Below are 21,496 nucleotides of genomic sequence, written 5' to 3'. Positions count from 1 at the left end.
AGAGGGAGAGACAGAGCAGGAGAGACAGAGAGGGAAAGGCACAGAGAGAAAGAGAGAGAGAGAGACAGAGAGAGAGAGAGAGAAAAAGAGAGAGAGAGAAAGAGACAGTGACATGGAGTGAGAGAGAGAGACAGAGAGAGAGAGAGAGAGAGAGGGCTTGATTTTGAAATGGCAGTGTGATGTCAGCGGGAGTACCAATGGACGCACGGGTAACACAACGAATAAAATCTTCCCGTTTCCCACCTGATTGCGAGTTAATTGGTGGCCATTAACGTGGTTTCCGGGTTTGCCGTCTGAAAGCCGTGCAGCGGGCGGACTGCGCTCCCACATCACAGGCTGTCAGCTGGAGTGTCTCTATTTAAAGGGCCGTTGCTCCAAAGGCTTTTGCTGGAGCAAAGACCAGAAAGGCAGAGTGGAGGCGCTCAGGGGCGAGGATGCTCCAAGGTTTAACGGGCGGACATATGAGGAGAGGTTGAGTAGATTGGGACTCTACTCATTGGAGTTCAGAAGAATGAGAGGCGATCTTATTGAAAGATAAGATTGTGAAGGGGCTTGATCGGGTGGATGCGGTAAGGATGTTCCCAAGGATGGGTGAAACTAGAACTAGGGGGCATAATCTTAGAATAAGGGGCTGCTCTTTCAAAACTGAGATGAGGAGAAACTTCTTCACTCAGAGGGTAGTAGGTCTGTGGAATTTGCTGCCCCAGGAAGCTGTGGAAGCTACATCATTAAATAAATTTAAAACAGAAATCGACAGTTTCATAGAAGTAAAGGGAATTAGGGGTTACGGGGAGCGGGCAGGAAATTGGACATGAATTTAGATTTAAGATTAGGATCAGATCAGCCATGATCTTATTGAATGGCGGAGCAGGCTCGAGGGGCCGATTGGCCCACTCCTGCTCCTATTTCTTCTGTTCTTATGTTCTCCCCTTCGAGGAGAAGAGAGTGCAAAATGCACGTCAGAGGGTGAGGACTGGAGGGGGGGCTACAACAAGTAGTGGTCCTCACAGACAGGGATCAGGAGGTGCTGGAGATTGGCCGCACCCTCGAGTGCCTGTCCATTGGCTGAAGGGTTCTCAAAATTCCCACATTTTTCATATCATCAACAAGGATATAACTTTTGGACTTTTATGACATGCCCGGGCTTGTTGGGTGCAGTGTGGATTGTTGCCTGAAACCAGACAACGAGAGGAGACAGAATACGCATTCTTCCCTTTAAAACCATCAACCCAGAGAAAGACATCATCTTACACGAAACGAAAGCCCATCAAAACCTTGCATAAATTATCACTACTAACTACTAAAGCAGGAAGGTAGCAATCAATGCAATTATGCAAATCCATCAATACTTCACATATACAATGGCTTTCAGTTCAAGACTAGTTACGGGGACAGGAAGCCAACAATCACCTGAAGAAGCCGACCATAATCAGACAAAGAACTAACCTTGTTTTGGATTCAGATAAGAAATTCGAAAAACAGTATAACTGGGCCACCAGTTACGAAGGGCGGGGTGCGGGGGTTTGTTTTGGAACAGGTTTTAAACAGCAGTTTTGGAGCAGCAACAAGGCAACCGCAGCCCTCCACGAAGATCGCCCACCCACAACTGTGCCTCACTGTACCAACAGACTCTATCCAACTGAAGAACCTTCGCAGATTCCACAGACCAGGACCACGTGGGGACGGCAGGGCCCAGAGGACACAAAGAGCGGACCCCAAAACTGCAACCGGCTTACCTGGCTGGATTTCGAACTGTCAAGGAACCCTGGTTTGGTGAGCATGATCCCTGACCTCTCCTAGTTCAATTTAGTTTGGTTTTGGGGGTGGGACAAGGGTAAGGGGATTAGTAGGGTGATTTTCCCTCATTATGACGTGTGTTCCCCATTCTTAACTAAGTGTACTTTGTGGGTCTGTATAATCTCAGTGTTATCCGAATGTTATAAGTTCATTTGTGACTTCAATAAACCCAGTTTCTTTTCTTGCACCAAAACCAGTTGTCTGCTGCACTTTGTCACAACCCCCAAATAAGTCCAAGGTCTAGAACCCAGGGAGTGGGAGCGATTCGGACCGCTCAGTAGTCAGAGGTGAAGCTGACACACACGACCACCCCCTACAGAATGGCGACCCAGAGGGGACCTTGGCAAAAGGGATGTGACACAGTGGACACTGATTTGGAAGAGAGAACTGTAATGGAAGAGAGGATTTCAGATTATGTGTTCAGTCAGGTGAATATGGAAAAACAATGGGTCACTAATCTGTTGAAGGCTGGGCGCCCAGTAGATGCTGCAGCTCAATGGACAGGAGGGAAGGATCATAAGAAATCCATAGAAAAGGCAGTCTGGCTGATGTGCTTCAAGAAACAGATCCAGCTTTTGGACAGGCTCGTTGAAGCACAGGCAGCTGAGATCCAGCAGTCAGCCGTTGTAGTCCAAACGAAGGCCCGAGCAGGGGAGAAGTTACTGTTAGCATTGCAGACTCTGAACCAGGAAAGGGTGCAGTTAGTGGGGGAGCATAAGACCCAGCAGGAATATTTACAGTGTCAGGTCACTGAGGACAAGAACAACGAGCTGAGGTTGCGGGAAAAGAATGCCCGCCTGGCAAGACAAGTAAGAGAGCAGGAGGAGAAAGTAAAAGGCTTACAGGCAGCCTATAAGATAGTGAGCACACAGAGGTTTGAGGATTCAGACCATGGCCCCTGCCAGAAGCAGATAGAGAGTCTGAACCTTGCTCCAAGGACGGCAAAAGGCATGGTGTGCCTCATAAGCCCTAGTGTTGCCCAGGTCGACTTCACAGGGAACCTGGGGAGGACGGTTCAGACACCACAGGTAGTGCCAAGGGACGACCAGGTTGAGGAGCAGGAGGGCCCACGACCACCACCCGTAGCGCCAAGCTTTAGCGAAATCTGGCAGGAGAGGGTGGTGGAATTAGGGGCAGAAGCTGAGGAGGAAAACCCCCAGCAAGAGAGGCTGGGACCGGGGCCGATGTGCCCGGCCCGGCAGCAAAGGTTCGGCCCGCCCGCTGATAATGGGGATGAGGGACCCCTCCAAAACCAGTTCGTAGTTCCCCATAGCACCCAACAGCTTAGGGCCATGGTAAGCCATTTAACTAAACTTGCTGCAAATGGGGACCCCTCGGTCCACTTCAGGGAAGTGGAACAAGCAGCGTCAACGAGTGCAATGATGCTGAACAGGCCAAAATGCTGCTATTCTCCCTGGAGAGGAAGCTCTTCCAGTCCCTCTCTGACCAATGTAAGATGGGACAGTGTGATTATGGGGAGCTCAAGGAGGAAGTTCTTGAGGCCATGGGGATGAATGAGGGAAGTCCTTTCTCCCGGGTGGAAAAAACAGTGCAGCTCGTAGGAGAGACCCCGCAGGCTTTTGCAGACAGGTTGTGGCCGGTGTATAGGAGCGCATGCAGTGGGACGCCTAACCGAGCTAACCTGGACCAGGATCAGCGGGCCCACTGGCTCCGTTGCCTGGTGGCAAACAGCTTGCCACAGGTCAGGGCCGCGGCAGGAATGTGGTTTGACCCAAAGAATCCCCTGACTACCGAACTCACAGTGGTCAGACAATTGACCATCGCTGACCGTAATGGTAAAGGAACCGATGCACACCGACCTAAAGGGAAAGTGCATGAAATGAAACCCGGCCAGGGTAGGAAGGAGTGGCATCAGGAAGGGAATAACCCTTCCAGCACAAAGCTCAACTGTTATGGGTGTGGGAAGGATGGACACTGGAGGAAGGAGTGTAAGAATCCTTGGAAAGATAACAAGGGAAAGAATTCCTCAACCCCAGCCCAAAAGGCAGAGACAGGAATCCCTCCCGCCACGGTCGAGTCATTTTTGGACACCATGAGAACCCTATTGACTGGCCCAGGGAAGGTAGCAGCCACCACCGGCGCTCTGACCCCATCAGCCCCATCTAACCCACAACCCTGACTAGAGCCAGCGCAGCCTGTTTACCTGTGTTCCCTTACCTACGACTTATGGAAGAGACCCCTCGTTGAGATGGAGGTAGAAGAGGTAAAGGGGACCTATCTGTTGGACACGGGAGCATCATGTACCGTGATCCATTCAGCTCACCCCACCACCTCACCTCTATCTAACAGGGTCCCATACAGTCTGTCGGGATTCACAGGTAAAGAACAGGCTGGCTCATTTTCCATCCCGCTGACCATTTGTTTAGGAACACTCCGCTCTAAGTGGACCTGTGTCCTAATGAAATGGGAAGTGGAGGGTGGAAAAGGGATCCTGGGAGCCGACTTTATTGTAGGCCACGGGATCCTAGTGGATTTGAGGAATCACTGCCTGTGGGGAGCAAATAAAGGAAAGGAAGGCGGAGTAGTAGTCATCCCAGGGAAACAGGGGAAGGGGACCCTGTGCACCATGAAGCCTAAAGAGGATTATAACCTCGAACTCATGGTCAGCAATACCCCAAGGGAGTTCCAGGCATTTGTGCGAGCCCACCTAGCCACATTTGCCACACACAAACACGATTGTGGGAGGGTCAACGGGTTCGAGGTCAGTGTAGACGGGGACCCTATGGCCCGACCACAAAAGCAATATAACTTCCCCAGGGAAGCGGAGCCAGACATGGAAGCAGCCATGTCCTCTTTAGTGCAACAGGGCGTCCTGAGACCGATAGCCACCCACGTGAACTCTCCACTGTGGCCTGTTAGAAAACCGGACAACTCCTGGAGGGCCACAGTGGACTATCGGGTGCTCAACATTAACATCCCAGCCTGTGCACCCACGGTAGCAGCAGTTGCCGACCTGATAGGAAGTATCCCAGCATCCGCGACCACTTTCACGGTGCTGGATATCTCCAACGGGTTTTGGTCCATCCCTTTAAGGAGAGAGGATCAGTACAAGTTTGCCTTTACCTTTAAAGGGCAACAGTACACCTGGAACTGTCTGCCTCAGGGCTTCCACAATAGCCCCAGCATTTTCCACCAATGCATGGCAAACAGTTTAAAGGGCTTCAGCCAGCCCAGGCAGCTGGTACAATACGTGGATGACCTGCTCCTATTCACCGATTCGAGAGAGGAGCATGGCCCACTTCTGGCCGAACTGCTGGAACTGCTCGGGCAGGAAGGTTTTAAAGTGAACCCAAAGAAAGCACAGATTGGCCAGCAGGAGGTGAAATTCCTGGGCCTGACAATACGCGCTGGGGAAAGGGCCATCGATAAAGCTAGAAGGGAAGCAGTACAGGAGTTACCAGTCCCCAACACAGTCATGGGAGTGAGATCGTTTCTAGGGCTAACCGGGTACTGCAGAGACTTCATTGAGGACTATGCGGCCACAGCAGCCCCTCTGCTCCGACTCCTGCATAAGGGAGTGGAGTGGGTTTGGGATGAGGGGTGCCAGGCAGCATTTGTCAGACTCAAGAAAGATCTGCAGACCGCACCAGCTCTAGGGGCCATAGATAGAGGGAAAGAGTTCTTCCTGGAGGTAGCAGCCAGCGGGGACAGCCTGAGTGCTGTGCTGCTCCAAGAGCGACATGGCAAGCTGAGACCGGTGGTCTACTCCTCCAGGATACTCACAGATGTGGAGAAGAGCTACTCCAATTGTGAAAGGCACCTCTTGGCCACATATTGGGCTGTGAAAAGATCGCTGATCTTCACAGGCACCTCTCCCATCACCCTCCTCACCCATCACACGCCCACCCAGATGCTCCTGGACGGGAGAATCAAGGATGGGACAGTGAGCAGTGCCCGCATTGCTCGCTGGACCCTGCTTCTCTCACAGATGGACCTGAAAGTAAAAGGGCTCTGCGAGCCAAAGCTCGCAGCTAACCTGGTATATCCTGGAACAGCCCACCGGTGTTCCATAGAAGGGGTTTGGGAAGTAAACATAGGTTTACGGGCCGGGATACACCCCACAGGCCGTGAAATCTATGTGGATGGCTCCAGCACAGTATCTGCTGGTGAGCGACTCACGGGGTGTGGAGTTTATGACCCAGCGGCAAACCTTGCCCTGGCAATTCCAGAGGTGAGGTGAGAGTGACTGCCCTTGACATCAAGGCAGCATTTGACCGAGTGTGGCACCAAGGAGTCCGAGTAAAATTGAAGTCAATGGGAATCAGGGGGAAAACTCTCCAGTGACTGGAGTCAGACCTAGCACAAAGGAAGATGGTAGTGGTTGTTGGAGGCCAATCATCTCAGCCCCAGGACATTGCTGCAGGAGTTCCTCAGGGCAGTGTCCTGGGCCCAACCATCTTCAGCTGCTTCATCAATGACCTTCCCTCCATCATAAGGTCAGAAATGGGGATGTTCGCTGATGACTGCACAGTGTTCAGTTCCATTCGCAACCCCTCAGATAATGAAGCAGTCCGAGCCCGCATGCAGCAAGACCTGGACAACATCCAGGCTTGGGCTGATAAGTGGCAAGTAACATTCGCGCCAGATAAGTGCCAGGCAATGACCATCTTCAACAAGAGAGAGTCTAACCACCTCCCCTTAACATTCAACGGCATTACCATCGCCGAATCCCCCACCATCAACATCCTGGGGGTCACCGTTGACCAGAAACTTAACTGGACCAGCCATATAAATACTGTGGCTACGAGAGCAGGTCAGAGGCTGGGTATTCTGCGGCGAGTGACTCACCTCCTGACTCCCCAAAGCCTTTCCACCATCTACAAGGCACAAGTCAGGAGTGTGATGGAATACTCTCCATTTGCCTGGATGAGTGCAGCTCCAACAACACTCAAGAAGCTCGACACCATCCAAGATAAAGCAGCCCGCTTGATTGGCACCCCATCCACCACCCTAAACATTCACTCCCTTCACCACCGGCGCACTGTGGCTGCAGTGTGTACCATCCACAGGATGCACTGCAGCAACTCGCCAAGGCTTCTTCGACAGCATCTCCCAAACCCACGACCTCTACCACCTAGAAGGACAAGGGCAGCAGGCACATGGGAACAACACCACCTGCACGTTCCCCTCCAAGTCACACACCATCCCGACTTGGAAATATATCGCCGTTCCTTCATCGTCGCTGGGTCAAAATTCTGGAACTCCCTTCCTAACAGCACTGTGGGAGAACCTTCACCACACGGACTGCAGTGGTTCAAGAAGGCGGCTCACCACCACCTTCTCAAGGGCAATTTGGGATGGGCAATAAATGCTGGCCTCGCCAGCGATGCCCACATCCTGTGAACGAATTTAAAAAAATTAAGCTCCCCAGCACCATGAGCGCCCAGCAGGCTGAACTGTCCACGGTAGTGTACGTGGTCACACACCCCGAGATCTTCCCCACCCCATACACGATTTGCTCGGACAGCATGTTCACATGCAATTCGTGTACGGAGTACCTGGCCATCTGGTCCCGCCGCGGATACACCTCCGCTGGCGGGAGACCCCTCACAGTGAAACCCTTGCTGGAGAAAATCTTAGCAGCAGTGGGGGAGGAAGGGGAGGTTTTCATCCATAAGGTGAAAGCCCATTCCTCCGCAGAACCCCGGAGTGAGGGCAACCGGCAGGCCGATGTGCGAGTTAAGGAGGGTGCCCGCACAGGCACTTTCAGGGACCCATTTGGGTCCCGTCCTATTGTAGCAGTCACGGGTAGGAATGGGACACAGGGGAGTGCAGGGGTAGCTTTAACCCCGGACCTTAAGATGGTCCAAACCCAAGACCCCGTCCTCAAGGCAGTCCTCAGTACAGTGGCAGAAGGGAAAAGGGTAGAGGGCCCTTACAGCACAGCAGCCCTCTCTGTAAAGGAGGGCATGCTGTTTAAGGGAGAGCAATGGGTAGTACCGCAGCAGCACAGGAGGGAATTCCTTCAACTGGCCCATGAGTGTCCAGGAGCGGGGCATCCCGGGCCTGAGACCACCTGGCAGCAGGTGGAATGGGCAGGATGGTGCCCAGGACTCAGGGAAGATGTCCGCGAGTTCTGTGCCAGCTGTCTGGTGTGTGCTGCTAACAACCCTGACCCCCACAAAAGGAAAGTACCTATGGGACACATCAGGAGGGTAGAGGGACCATGGCAGTCGATCCAGGGCAACTCCATCGGGCCCCTACCCACCGCCCAGGGAGGCTATAAGTACTGCCTCGTCCTGGTGGATGTGTTCACAAAGTGGGTAGAAGCCGTCCCCGGTCAAACAGCCACGGCTATGAGTACAGCCAGGATCCTGGTCAGGGAGGTGTTCTCACGATGGGGGCTACCACAGTACGTGGAGTCCGACCAAGGGAGCCACTTTACTGGGCAGGTCATGCAGAATACCCTTATGGTACTCGGCATCCAGGGGAAATGGCACGTTGCACACAACCCACAGTCCTCAGGGATTGTAGAGAGGATGAACAGAACCTTGAAAGAAAGGCTGAGGAAAGAGACGGTAGACTCACCTAGAAAGTGGGTAGAAGTCTTACCATTGGTCCTGATGGGGATCCGAGCCAGCCAGTCAAAAAGCACGGGGTATTCCCCACACGAGCTCATGACTGGTAGGGTTATGCGGACCCCCACCCATGTGCTCGCCCCGGTGCTGACGGAGGGTCAGCTCAGAGAGGTGAACCGGGACAGCTTCGTCAGGAATCTGTTTGAACACCTTAAACAGGTTCACTGGCAGGCTGCGAGCAACATGGGAAAACAGCATTGGAGTAACCGACTGCTGTTAGAACCCCGTACGCACCACGAGTGGGAGATAGGGGATCAGGTTATGGTTAGGAATTTTGCTCGGGTAGGCAGTCTAGAACCATTATACATTGGGCCCTACAGCATTGTAGATAAGGCAAGCCCCATGGTATACGCCATATGCTTGTTTTAAGGGAAGGGCCATCCCACCCACCGTTTGGGACACTCCCCCGCTCATCTGGGACTCAGACGAGGTGGGACCTGAGGGCAGAGAGTTACCTGCCCCTGACACAGGTTTAGAAGAGGTACAGCCTGAGGATAGAAATCCCCAGCCAGTGGCAGTGGAGATTCCACAGACTGCACAAGAGGGGACAGTGGCTCGAGTTAAAGACTCACCAGCCAGAAAACCCCGACCAGCCAGAGTCCCTGGACGGTCCCCACGAACGCCAAGGCCAAAGAAACCGTGGTCACCGGCTCCCCAGTTTAAAAGGGCAGCCCCTCAAGTCAGGGATCGATCTGAGCACAGGGGTCCCCAGCCAGCAGCCGCAGGCTGCGAGGGACCAAAGGTACAGGACAGGGCGGCCACACCGAAGGGAGTAGTGTGCTGTAGCCCGAACAGGGATTAGCCTGACTGCCCGGGGACGGGCGGCGGATGTACATAGCTTCTGTCACTGAGCGGCTACAGGGCATTCTCAAGGGGGAGGGGGAGCAGGCAGAGGTCGTGGTCCACATTGGGACCAACGACATAGGTAAGAAGGGAGATGAGGTCCTGCATCAAGAATTTAGGGAGCTAGGTAGCAGATTAAAGAGCAGGACCTCAAAGGTTGGAATCTCTGGATTACTCCCAGTGCCATGGGCTAGTGAGTATAGAAATAGGAGGATAGAACAGATGAATGCATGGCTAAAGAGTTGGTGCAGGAGGGAGGGTTTCAGTTTCCTGGATCACTGGGCCTGCTTCTGGGGAAGGTGGGACTTGTACAAGTCGGACGGGCTGCACCTGAACCAGAGCAGGACAAATATCCTTGCGGGGAGGTTTGCTAGCACTGTTGGGGGGGGTTTAAACTAACTTGGCAGGGGGATGGGATACAGAGTGGAGCTACAATAGGGGGTGATGTGCAGCCAAATATAGAGAAAAAAACAAGTCAGCTTGGAAGACAGGGCAAATATGTGAGGGCAAGGCTGGATGGCATCTATTTTAATGCAAGGAGTCTTGTGAATAAGGTGGATGAACTGAAGGTGTTGATAAACACATGGGAGTATGATATTGTTGCTGTCACAGAGACATGGTTGAGGGAGGGGCAAGACTGGCAGCTCAATATTCCGGGGTACAGAATCTTCAGGCGAGACAGAGGGGGAGGTATAAGAGGAGGGGGGGGTCGCAATATTAATTAAAGAATCAATTACTGCCATAAGGAGGGATGATATATTAGCAGGTTCCTCTAATGAGGCCATATGGGTGGAGCTTAAAAACAAAAAGGGGGCAAGCACTTTGATGGGATTGTACTATAGGCCCCCAAACAGTCAGGGGGAGATAGAGGAACAGATATGTAGGCAAATCTCAGAAAATTGTGCAAATAATAGGGTAATAATAGTGGGGGATTTCAACTTCCCCAATATTAACTGGGATACTCAGAGTGTAAAAGGCTTAGAGGGTACAAAATTCTTAACGTGCATCCAGGAGAGCTTTTTGAGCCAGCATGTAGAAAGTCCTACAAGAGAGGGGACCTAATTCTAGGGAATGTGGCCGGCCAAGTGGAAGAAGTGCTAGTAGGTGAGCACTTTGGTGACAGTGACCATAATTCGGTGAGATTTAAGGTGGTCATGGAAAAGGATAGGGAGGGGCCGGAAATAAAGGTTCTAAATTGGGGGAAGGCCGATTTTAATAGGATAAGGCAGGATCTGGCCAAAATGGACTGGGATCAGCTGCTTGTAGGAAAATCCGCATCGGAGCAATGGGAGTCTTTCAGAAGGGAGATTGAGACCATACAATGGCAACATGTTCCCGTAAAGGTCAAGGGTGGTTCCAAGAACTCCAGGGAACCTTGGATGTCAGGGGATATACGAGAATGGATTAGGAAAAAAAGGAGGGCTTTTGGCAGATACAAAAGGCTAAAGACGGAGGAAGCCCTAGAGGAGTACAAAAAGTGCAGGGGGATACTTAAAAAAGAAATTAGGAGATCAAGGAGGGGCCATGAAATAACACTGGCGAGCAAAATAAAGGAAAATCCTAAGATGTTTTATAAGTATATTAAGGGTAAGAGGATGACCAGGGAAAAAATAGGGCCCATTAGGGACAAAAATGGCAATGTGTGTGTGGAGCCGGCAGATGTAGGAGGGGTTCTAAATGAATTTTTTGCATCTGTTTTCACTATGGAGAAGGACGATGTAGACATAGAAATACGGCAGGGGGACTTTGATATACTCGAACATATTAACATCGAGCGGGAGGAGGTATTGGCGGTTTTAGCAGGCCTAAAAATGGATAAATCCCCAGGCCCGGACGAAATGTATCCCAGGCTACTGTGTGAGGCAAAGGAGGAGATTGCGGGGGCTCTAACACATATATTCAGAACCTCTCTGGCCACAGGGGATGTGCCAGAGGACTGGAGAACCGCTAATGTAATACCATTATTCAAGAAGGGGAGTAGGGAAATACCGGGCAACTACAGGCCAGTGAGCCTAACATCAGTGGTAGGAAAATTATTGGAAAAAATTCTGAAGGACAAAATTAGTCTCCACTTGGAGAAGCAAGGATTAATCAGGGATAGTCAACATGGCTTTGTCAAGGGAAGATCATGTCTGACTAATTTGATTGAATTTTTTGAGGGGGTGACTAGGCGTGTGGATGAGGGTAACGCAGTGGATGTGGTATACATGGATTTCAGTAAGGCCTTCGATAAAGTCCCCCACAGGAGACTGGTCAAGAAGGTACGAGCCCATGGAATCCAGGGTGCCTTGGCACTTTGGATACAAAACTGGCTTAGTGGCAGAAGGCAGAGGGTGATGGTCGAAGGTTGTTTTTGTGACTGGAAGCCTGTGGCCAGTGGGGTACCACAGGGATCGGTGCTGGGTCCCTTGCTGTTTGTGGTCTACATTAATGACTTGGATATGAATGTAAAAGGTATGATCAGTAAGTTCGCTGATGATACAAAGATTGGTAGGGTGGTAAATAGCGAGGAGGATAGCCTCAGTCTGCAGGACGATATAGTTGGGTTGGTCAGATGGGCGGAACAGTGGCAAATGGAATTTAACCCGGAAAAGTGCGAGGTGATGCACTTTGGAGGGACTAACAAGGCAAGGGAATACACAATGAATGGGAGGACCCTAGGCAAGACAGAGGGTCAGAGGGATCTTGGTGTGCAAGTTCACAGATCCCTGAAGGCGGCGGAACAGGTAGATAAGGTGGTAAAGAAGGCATATGGGATACTTGCCTTTATTAGCCGAGGCATAGAATATAAGAGCAAGGTGGTTATGATGGAGCTGTATAAAACACTGGTTAGGCCACAGCTGGAGTACTGTGTGCAGTTCTGGTCGCCACACTACAGGAAGGATGTGATCGCTTTGGAGAGGGTGCAGAGGAGATTCACCAGGATGTTACCAGGGCTGGAGCGCTTCAGCTATGAAGAGAGACTGGGAAGATTGGGTTTGTTTTCCTTGGAGCAGAGGAGGCTGAGGGGGGACATGATTGAGGTGTACAAAATTATGAGGGGCACAGATAGGATGGATACTAAGGAGCTTTTTCCCTTCGTTGAGGGTTCTATAACAAGGGGACATAGATTCAAGGTAAAAGGCGGGAGGTTTAGAGGGGATTTGAGAAAGAACTTTTTCACCCAGAGGGTGGTTGGAGTCTGGAACTCACTGCCTGAAAGGGTTGTGGAGGCAGGAACCCTCACAACATTCAAGAAGCATTTGGATGAGCACTTGAAATGCCATAGCATACAAGGCTACGGACCAAATGCTGGAATATGGGATTAGAGTAGACAGGGCTTGATGGCCGGCGCGGACACGATGGGCCGAAGGGCCTCTATCCGTGCTGTATAACTCTATGACTCTGTGACTCTATTTAATTTTGAGATTGTTAAGTTTGGGTGTTTTAGTTAAATTTTAAATAAGGTGGTTGGTAGTTTAAGTATTATTGTTTAAGAGTGTTTGTATTGAGTCGGGGTCGCAAGACTCGACTATGCTTCACCCAAGCCAGCGAATCTGTTCGGGACCTGGCTATATGCTCTTATGTCTCCCCACAGAAGGGATTTCGATAGGATGGGGGGCATACTCCTACTCACCCTGATAGGAATGGCCGCTGGGAGACGAGGTGACGTGGAGGACTCCCACATTTTTGGGTGCTCAGGGGAGAGAGCACCGGTTGTGACTGCGGGGGGGCAGTGAAGGTAACGTGGAGGAGATCACCACCTATTCCCATGTGGGAAGATGGGCAGGGTGGCTGGGATCGAACTCCACCCGATACTCCAGTCAGACCGGGTTCACCTACGGGGAGGCCTCCCTCCCCTGCCCCAGTGTACAGGTTGTGGCCTCACAGGTCGGGGTCACTGAGGGGAAACGTGTGTGCCTGACCTGCAGAGGACAGATTCCCCTGGGAAGGTGGTGGTGGCTCAGGAAGCTGAGCAGAGACATGGGGGACCGTACAGCTGACTGGGAGCGACTGGGGAACGACACCCATCGAACCATTACAGGGAACCATGGTGGGGGTGAGCGTGTGCTGGGACAAGTGGTGGGAATCGGAACAGGGAATCTATGTCTGCATGTGGGGATCGCGGAAGGCCTGCCCCGTGGGCGTATCCATTATCTTTTCCACAGCATGGCTGGACAAGGGGAAGGGGGTGGAATGGGATTCCCACCTACACACTTGCATAACCCCATCCTCTCCAGCCTCAGTTAAGGCCACTGAACTCGTGGCACGCGCCCGAAAGGCCCTGCCCACGGCTCCGACAGTAAGGACACATATGGAGAAGTGCCCTGCCACCACCAAGGGACCAGGGAATGGGCCGGTACTGGTGCCGACCGAAAAGGTGCTATACCAGGGGGTACACTACGTGGTAGCTTCCGTGATTCTAAACCTCACAGAGGTACATTTACCTGAGTGGTGCCCCAAGGAGACAGAACAGCTTTACCAGGCCCTGTTAAGGGAAATGTTCAGGAAATTCTACGAGTTCGATTTTGCCAATGTGGACAAAACAGAACTGTACACTACCTACACTGAGTACTTTAGCAATGCGGGGAGACAAAGAAGGGGAACCTGGAATGATGTTCTCACAGCGTATAATACAGGATCCTCTGTGATAAACATTCTGGATGACATAGAATTGCAGACACAAATAAACGGTTTAAAAACACAATTACGAAAAATCTTATCAGAGGAAAACACAGTGGTCGGCTCAGAGCTACACGAGGACCAGGCCGTGACGGTCCATTTAAAGGAGATTATTGCTGAGTTGGAAAGGCACGCCAAAAAAGTGAATGCACTCATTCGAGAGGATAGGAATGCATCAGACCAGGCTGCACAGAATGAGGTGTGCGTGCTGTACGGGGCATGGTTGCTGGGCGAGGGCCGCAGCAACCTGGAGGATTTAAAGCAGGGTTTAGTCCCCTCCTGGATCAGCAACAAGCACCTCGCAGCCCTCCACCCATTTGAGAATTCACTCAGCCCGTGTCAGTTCCGCCTAGCCTCTGAAGCAGACCCTGTCCCAGTAGATTGTGGGCGCTCCAACCACACCATCATGGGTATCGTAGTGAGGATGTCGGTCATGGGTGGGACAGCCCGACCTGCACCGATATATAGGGTGGAGAACATTGGAGTCATTCAAGGGGGTGCACACGTCCGTTTCGCAGCGGTCCCACCTTACGTCATAAAGTGGGAGCACATGATGACAGGTCCAGACCTCTCTGGGTGCCGGAGCTGGGGTTCACACGTCGTACTGTGTCCTCAGCACTTGAATGCCTATTCTAGACCACAGTGCGGGTTTAAAACTGCTGGTGCACGACCTATAAACTGTACCATGGAGGTAATGCCACAAGGCCATCTTCCCCCACAGGGAGCATATATAGGGGGTGGGACATATTGTGTCACCACAAGTGCGCCCCACTACCAGCTTGGACAGCACACCTGGTGTCCGGTGAGTGACAGCAGTTTTTGTTTTAAACCCAAGGCAGAAGTTCAAGTGGCCCAGGAACGGATTGTCCCCATTCCTGAACCCTCCACTGTTCACCTCACTGTTCGGGAAAACATTACCAACCTGCAGAACTATGTCACACATTTCGGTTACGAAATTCCCCCTCTACCAGAACATCTTACTAAACTACTAAAAGCTGTAGAGTTATCACAAAAGCATTTCTATACTTTGGAACAGAAAACACACGAGGCAGAGGGAGAGATTCAAGATATCACAGTCCCGCCCTGGTGGGACATTTTCGAAAACATAGAGGTCCCTTCATGGGTCAGAATGGCTTCCCACATCCTCGTGGTTTGCCAGCTGGGAATAGTGTTGTACCTGTTGTGCTCTCAGTGCAAGGGAAAAGGCAAAATCCGAGAGTTCCAAAACGAAAGGCCCTGGAAGAAGCATTATGCTAAGGTGGAGAGAGACACACCTGTTTGAAGCTTTTTTTTGTGTTCCTGAATAAAGATTGTTGTTTTTTTTTGTGTTTGGTTATTTTTAAGAACGACTTTTACGTGTTGTTTTCTTTTAATAAAGTTGTATGTGCACCAAGTGGGGTGTTGGACCCCCTCCATGTTTGGATGTATGTAAATAACTGTATTTTGCCTTTGCATGTTTACGTACACCACGTTTTAAAGACTGGGGAATGTATGTGTCATGAGATCTGAGATAGGTAATTACAGGGGAAGATTGACTATGGAGTATCGGGAATTTTGCTCACCTTTTTCCAGTATGATACTTGAAGCAAGGTTTCAGTATCACATGGGGGGACTGAAGGGTTCTCAAAATTCCCACATTTTTCATATCATCAACGAGGATATGACTTTTGGACTTCGATGGCAGAGGACCTAACTGCTGGGTTAAACATGGATCCCTGCAGACAGGAGATTCGGCCCATGAGGGTCTGGGACTGGGACTGGACATGCCCGGGCTTGTTGGGTGCAGTGTGGATTGTTCCTGAAAACCAGACAATGAGAGAAGACAGAATACGCATTCTTCCCTTTAAATCAATTAACCCAGAGAAAGACTTCAGCTTACACGAAACTAAAGCCCATCAAAACCTTGCATAAATTCTCACTACTAACTACTAAAAGCAGGAAGGTAGCAATCAATGCAATTATGCAAACCCATCAATACAATGGCTTTCAGTTCAAGACTAGTGACGGGGACAGGAAGACAACAATCACCTGAAGAAGACAAAGAACTAACCTTGTTTTGGATTCAGATAAGAAATTCGAAAAACAGTATAACTGGGCCACCAGTTACGAAGCACAGTGGGGGGGTTTGTTTTGGAACAGGTTCGAAGGAGTTCAGTTTTAAACAGCAGTTTTGGAGCAGCAACAAGGCAACCGCAGCCCTCCACGAAGATCGCCCACCCACAACTGTGCCTCACTGTACCAACAGACTCTATCCAACTGAAGAACCTTCGCAGATTCCACAGACCAGGACCACGTGGGGACGGCAGGGCCCAGAGGACACAAAGAGCGGACCCCAAAACTGCAACCGGCTTACCTGGCTGGATTTCGAACTGTCAAGGAACCCTGGTTTGGTGAGCATGATCCCTGACCTCTCCTAGTTCAATTTAGTTGGGTTTTGGGGGTGGGACAAGGGTAAGGGGATTAGTAGGGTGATTTTCCCTCGTGATGCCGTGTGTTCCCCATTCTTAACTAAGTGTACTTTGTGGGTCTGTATAATCTCAGTGTTATCCGAATGTTATAAGTTCATTTGTGACTTCAATAAACCCAGTTTCTTTTCTTGCACCAAAACCAGTTGTCTGCTGCACTTTGTCACAACCCCCAAATAAGTCCAAGGTCTAGAACCCAGGGAGTGGGAGCGATTCGGACCGCTCAGTAGTCAGAGGTGAAGCTGACACACACGACCACCCCCTACAGTCTCTCCCTTTCTCTCCCTCTCTCTCTCTTCACCTCTCTTCACCTTTCTCTCAGCCTCTCTCTTTCAGTCTCTCAGTCTCTGAATCTCTCTCGCTCTCAATCTCTCTCGCTCTCACTCTCCCTCTCTCTCTCTCTCTCTCTCTCCCTCTCTGTCTCTCTCTCAGGCTCTCGGTCTCTCTCTCTCTCTCTCTCTCCCTCTCTCTTTCTATCTCACTCTCTTTCTCTCTCTCTCTCCCTCTCTGTCTCTCTCTCAGGCTCTCGGTCTCTCTCTCTCTCTCTCTCCCTCTCTCTTTCTGTCTCACTTTCTCTCTCTCTCTCTCTCTCTCTCTCCCTCTCTGTCTCTCTTTCCCTCTCTCTCTCTCTCCCTCTCTTTCTCTCTCTCTCTCTGTCTCTCTCTCTCTCTGTCTCTCACTCTCTTTGTCCCCACGGAGAGTTTAAAGGTAAAGGTAAAGAAGGAAATGTGGGTAAAATGGGAATATTGGGGATTGGGATAGGAGGGGAGGCCCGAGGTGTCCTAGTGGGGTCAGTGGGAGCACTCCTGCTCCTCCTGGCCAGAAAGGAATGTGAACATTGAAAGCTAACATTTCCTGGGCCTCCTGTGCCCAGGGTCGGTGCTGCTCCTCGCTTTTGCTGCTGGGTTTGAGACGGTCTGGGCCTTAGTCGGGCCCACGGTTAAAATGGCGTGCACGTCCCGATGACATCATTTGCTATTTAAATGAGGTCCCCGCGCCTCTGGGACGGGTGGCCTTCCAGTGCCTGATTTGAGGCGAGTTAAAATGGTGGGCGTGGGAACGAATCGGGAATTCGGTGTGAAATCCCACCGCCATCTTAATCCCCCCTCCCCTCACACCATTAACGCCAGGCGGGGAGAGGGGTTAAAATAACACCTTGTGATTGGAACACAGGCGGCTCGGTGAGACGGCCACCTGACCCAATGAAACAGAAGATGATTTGCGGCCTGTGCAATCACAAAGATCAGCAGTTGGTAAAGTGCCCGGCATTCTCCCTCGTGAAGCTATTCCAAGTTAACAATCGATGCAGGAATTGTCGCATATTTACCAAAATATTTCCTCTTCAAAGGTTCCCAGGTTTGAGTCACAGGTTGGACAACATTCACACAGCCTGTCACTTCAATCCACACTGAAGGAAGTGAGTTACACAGAAAGATTGGAGAAAAAGCAGCTGCTGTTAGTACAATAGATAAAGATCCATCGCTGCCCAACAGGGGCTCCAACGCAAATCAAAACCTGTCCACTCAAATTCCCCGCAGTTTCCTTTAACCCTTTCCACGTGCTCTCACTGTGTCGCCGTCACACTCGACTGTACAAATAACTGTTGCTTAATCCGATGAATTCTTAACCCACTGACACCACAGGGATGGCACTGCCAGCTGCAGTCAAGGTCACCTCCTCTCAACGTTTCTGCCTCCAGACCAGCATAGGGATCATCTGCATTCTCGGCCAGTTTGCTGCCCACAGATACATTAACCAGGTAACTGATACATCGTTCAGCAGGTCCTGCACCTCCATCTACTTTCACACTGAGAGGCCCCAGACCTCGTCAGAGCCTTGATCCAGGCACGGACACAAGAGCCGAGTGCCAGGGGAGAGGTGGGAGGAGCTGCTCTCAACATAGAGGCAGCACTCGACCGAGTGTGGCACCAAGGAGCCCGAGCAATACTGAGGTCAATGGGGCTCAAAGTGAAACCCCTCCAGTGACTGGAGTCACACCTGACCCAAAGGATGATGGTCATGGTTGTCAGGGACCAATCCTCGCAGCCCCAGGACATCACTGCAGGAGTTCCTCAAGGAAGCATCATCGGCCCAACCATCTTCATCTCCTTCATTAGTGACCTTCTCTCCACCATACGGTCAGGACTGGGGCTGTTCACTGATGATTGCACCTTTTCAGGGCAATAAATGCGGCCTTGTCAGCATCACCCACATCCTGAGAACAGATAAAAAAATGTGTTCCCTTCCACGATCAGGAATCGTATCTGGAATTTCAGTTCCCGTCACTCCCCTCACACAATCTATTGGACAGACCTGGTTTGCTTCAAGCCAATGACTGAAAGTTGCAACAATTCCACACCTTCTGTTTCAGAACAAGTGAGAACTGAGGAGTGAAAGAACTTTCTGTCCCGTCTCGGTCAGTTAGTCAGTGATGTCACCCTCCTCTGCTGTCACCTGTTCAGGACCATTACAGTGTGGAATTCTTACACAGCTTCACCCGCCCACTCTGCCAGCCTGGTTATGTCTTCCTGTGTTTTGATCCAGTCTCCACATTATTAACTATACTCCCCAAATTATACTCTGGAAATTTCAACACCAAATTTGAGTCAAATAATTTCTGCCACTTCCCACTGTCGGCCAATCCGACAAACTTCCCTGAACTCCTAACCTGTGTTCTCTGTTTTGTAGCCCTCTTTCAATCCATTCTGCTACCTGGCCCCTGACTCCACACGCCCTGACCTTTGTCATGAGTCTTGTGCAGCACATTATCGAAGGCCTTTTGGAAGTCCATGTAAACCACATCCACTGCATCGCCCTTGTCTACTCTTTCTGATGCTTCTTCAGTTGCTGCTTTCAGCCAATCCCACGAGTGCACAACAGTTGGTTCACGGGGTAATGATAAAAGCCTGAAGTTATTGTTGGTGATATTAGTGCAAGAAACGGTTAACACCTTCCCCTCTCCACAATTTTAACACAGGAGATAACCCGTTTATTGTAACTGGGTCAAGACCTCCATTACAGCAGTGAATGGTGGAGTGTGATAGGAACAGACCGAGTGTCTGTCCCACTGATATCACCAGCAGTTATTTCAGTACAAAGTGTGATGGTTACCGAGTGGGAGCATGTGGAAAGGGTTAAGTGAAGCTCGTGGAGAGTCGAGCAGACAGGTTCTCAGCTGGTTTGAGGCCCGATACAGTGGCTGAGTTTGTTTTGGCAAAGATCTTATTCCCATTGACAAGTAGAAAGGCCAAGACGGATCTTTCTCTGTTGTGCTGACATCAGCTGATTTGCATCAGATGTTTCCGTGTAACTCACCTCCTGCACATATTAATCCAGCTTGTTTATTTCCCCACATTAACTCATGGGATTGTAGGGGGTGGTCGTGTGTGTCAGCTTCACCTCTGACTACTGAGCGGTCCGAATCGCTCCCACTCCCTGGGTTCTAGACCTTGGACTTATTTGGGGGTTGTGACAAAGTGCAGCAGACAACTGGTTTTGGTACAAGAAAAAAAACTGGGTTTATTGAAGTCACAAATGAACTTATAACATTCGGATAACACTGAGATTATACAGACCCACAAAGTACACTTAGTTAAGAATGGGGAACACACGGCATAACAAGGGAAAATCACCCTACTAATCCCCTTACCCTAGTCCCACCCCCAAAACCAAACTAAATTGAACTAGGAGAGGTCAGGGATCATGCTCACCAAACCAGGGTTCCTTGACAGTTCGAAATCCAGCCAGGTAAGCCGGTTGCAGTTTTGGAGTCCGCTCTTTGTGTCCTCTGGGCCCTGCCGTCCCCACGTGGTCCTGGTCTGTGGAATCTGCGAAGGTTCTTCAGTTGGATAGAGTCTGTTGGTGCGGTGAGGCACAGTTGTGGGTGGGCGATCTTCGTGGAGGGCTGCAGTTGCGCCTTGTTGTCTTCGGTTGAGCCTGCCACGCCATGCCCCTCGCCGTGATGTTGTTTGCGGGCCTGCGAACCTCTGGATCTCCTTCCTCCGATTGGCTCTGCCCCCTCTCCCTGCTTAAAACTCTGCTTCAACCGCTAAACACCTGTTTACAACCTCTGCTTAAAACCTGCTCAAAAACTGCTTCCCTCCCCTTCGTAACTGGTGGCCCAGTTATACAGTTTTTCGAATTTCTTATCTGAATCCAAATCAAGGTTAGTTCTTTGTCTCATTATGGTGGACTTCTTCAGATGATTGTTGTCTCGTTGTTTTTAATGGGCCCACATTATGTTTATCGTTGGCTTCCTGTCCCCGTAACTAGTCTTGAACTGAAAGCCATTGTACATGTGAAGTATTGATGGATTTGCATAATTGCATTGATTGCTACCTTCCTGCTTTAGTCGTTAGTAGTGATAATTTATGCAAGGTTTTGATGGGCTTTCGTTTCGTGTAAGATGATGTCTTTCTCTGGGTTGATGGTTTTAAAGGGAAGAATGCGTATTCTGTCTCCTCTCGTTGTCTGGTTTCAGGCAACAATCCACACTGCACCCAACAAGCCCGGGCATGTCCAGACTCAGTCTCATCCCACTCTCCCACCTCACTCCCCGTACCTTTTAATATCCCACCCAGTCTAATCCCACTCTCCCCCTCACTCCCCATACCCTTTAATATCCCACCCAGTCTAATCCCACTCTCCCCCTCTCACTCCCCATACCCTTTAATATCCCACCCAGTCTAATCCCACTCTCCCCTCACTCCCCGTACCCTTTAATATCCCACCCAGTCTAATCCCACTCTCCCCTCACTCCCCGTACCTTTTAATATCCCACCCAGTCTAATCCCACTCTCCCCCTCACTCCCCATACCCTTTAATATCCCACCCAGTCTAATCCCACTCTCCCCCTCACTCCCCATACCCTTTAATATCCCACCCAGTCTAATCCCACTAGCCCCCTCACTCCCCATACCCTTTAATATCCCACCCAGTCTAATCCCACTCTCCCTCTCACTCCCCATACCCTTTAATATCCCACCCAGTCTAATCCCACTCTCCCTCTCACTCCCCATACCCTTTAATATCCCACCCAGTCTAATCCCACTAGCCCCCTCACTCCCCATACCCTTTAATATCCCACCCAGTCTAATCCCACTCTCCCTCTCACTCCCCATACCCTTTAAT

Source organism: Heptranchias perlo, chromosome 24, assembly GCF_035084215.1.
Source record: "Heptranchias perlo isolate sHepPer1 chromosome 24, sHepPer1.hap1, whole genome shotgun sequence".
NCBI classification, from domain to species: Eukaryota; Metazoa; Chordata; class Chondrichthyes; order Hexanchiformes; family Hexanchidae; genus Heptranchias; species Heptranchias perlo.
This window is presented reverse-complemented; position numbering follows the sequence as displayed.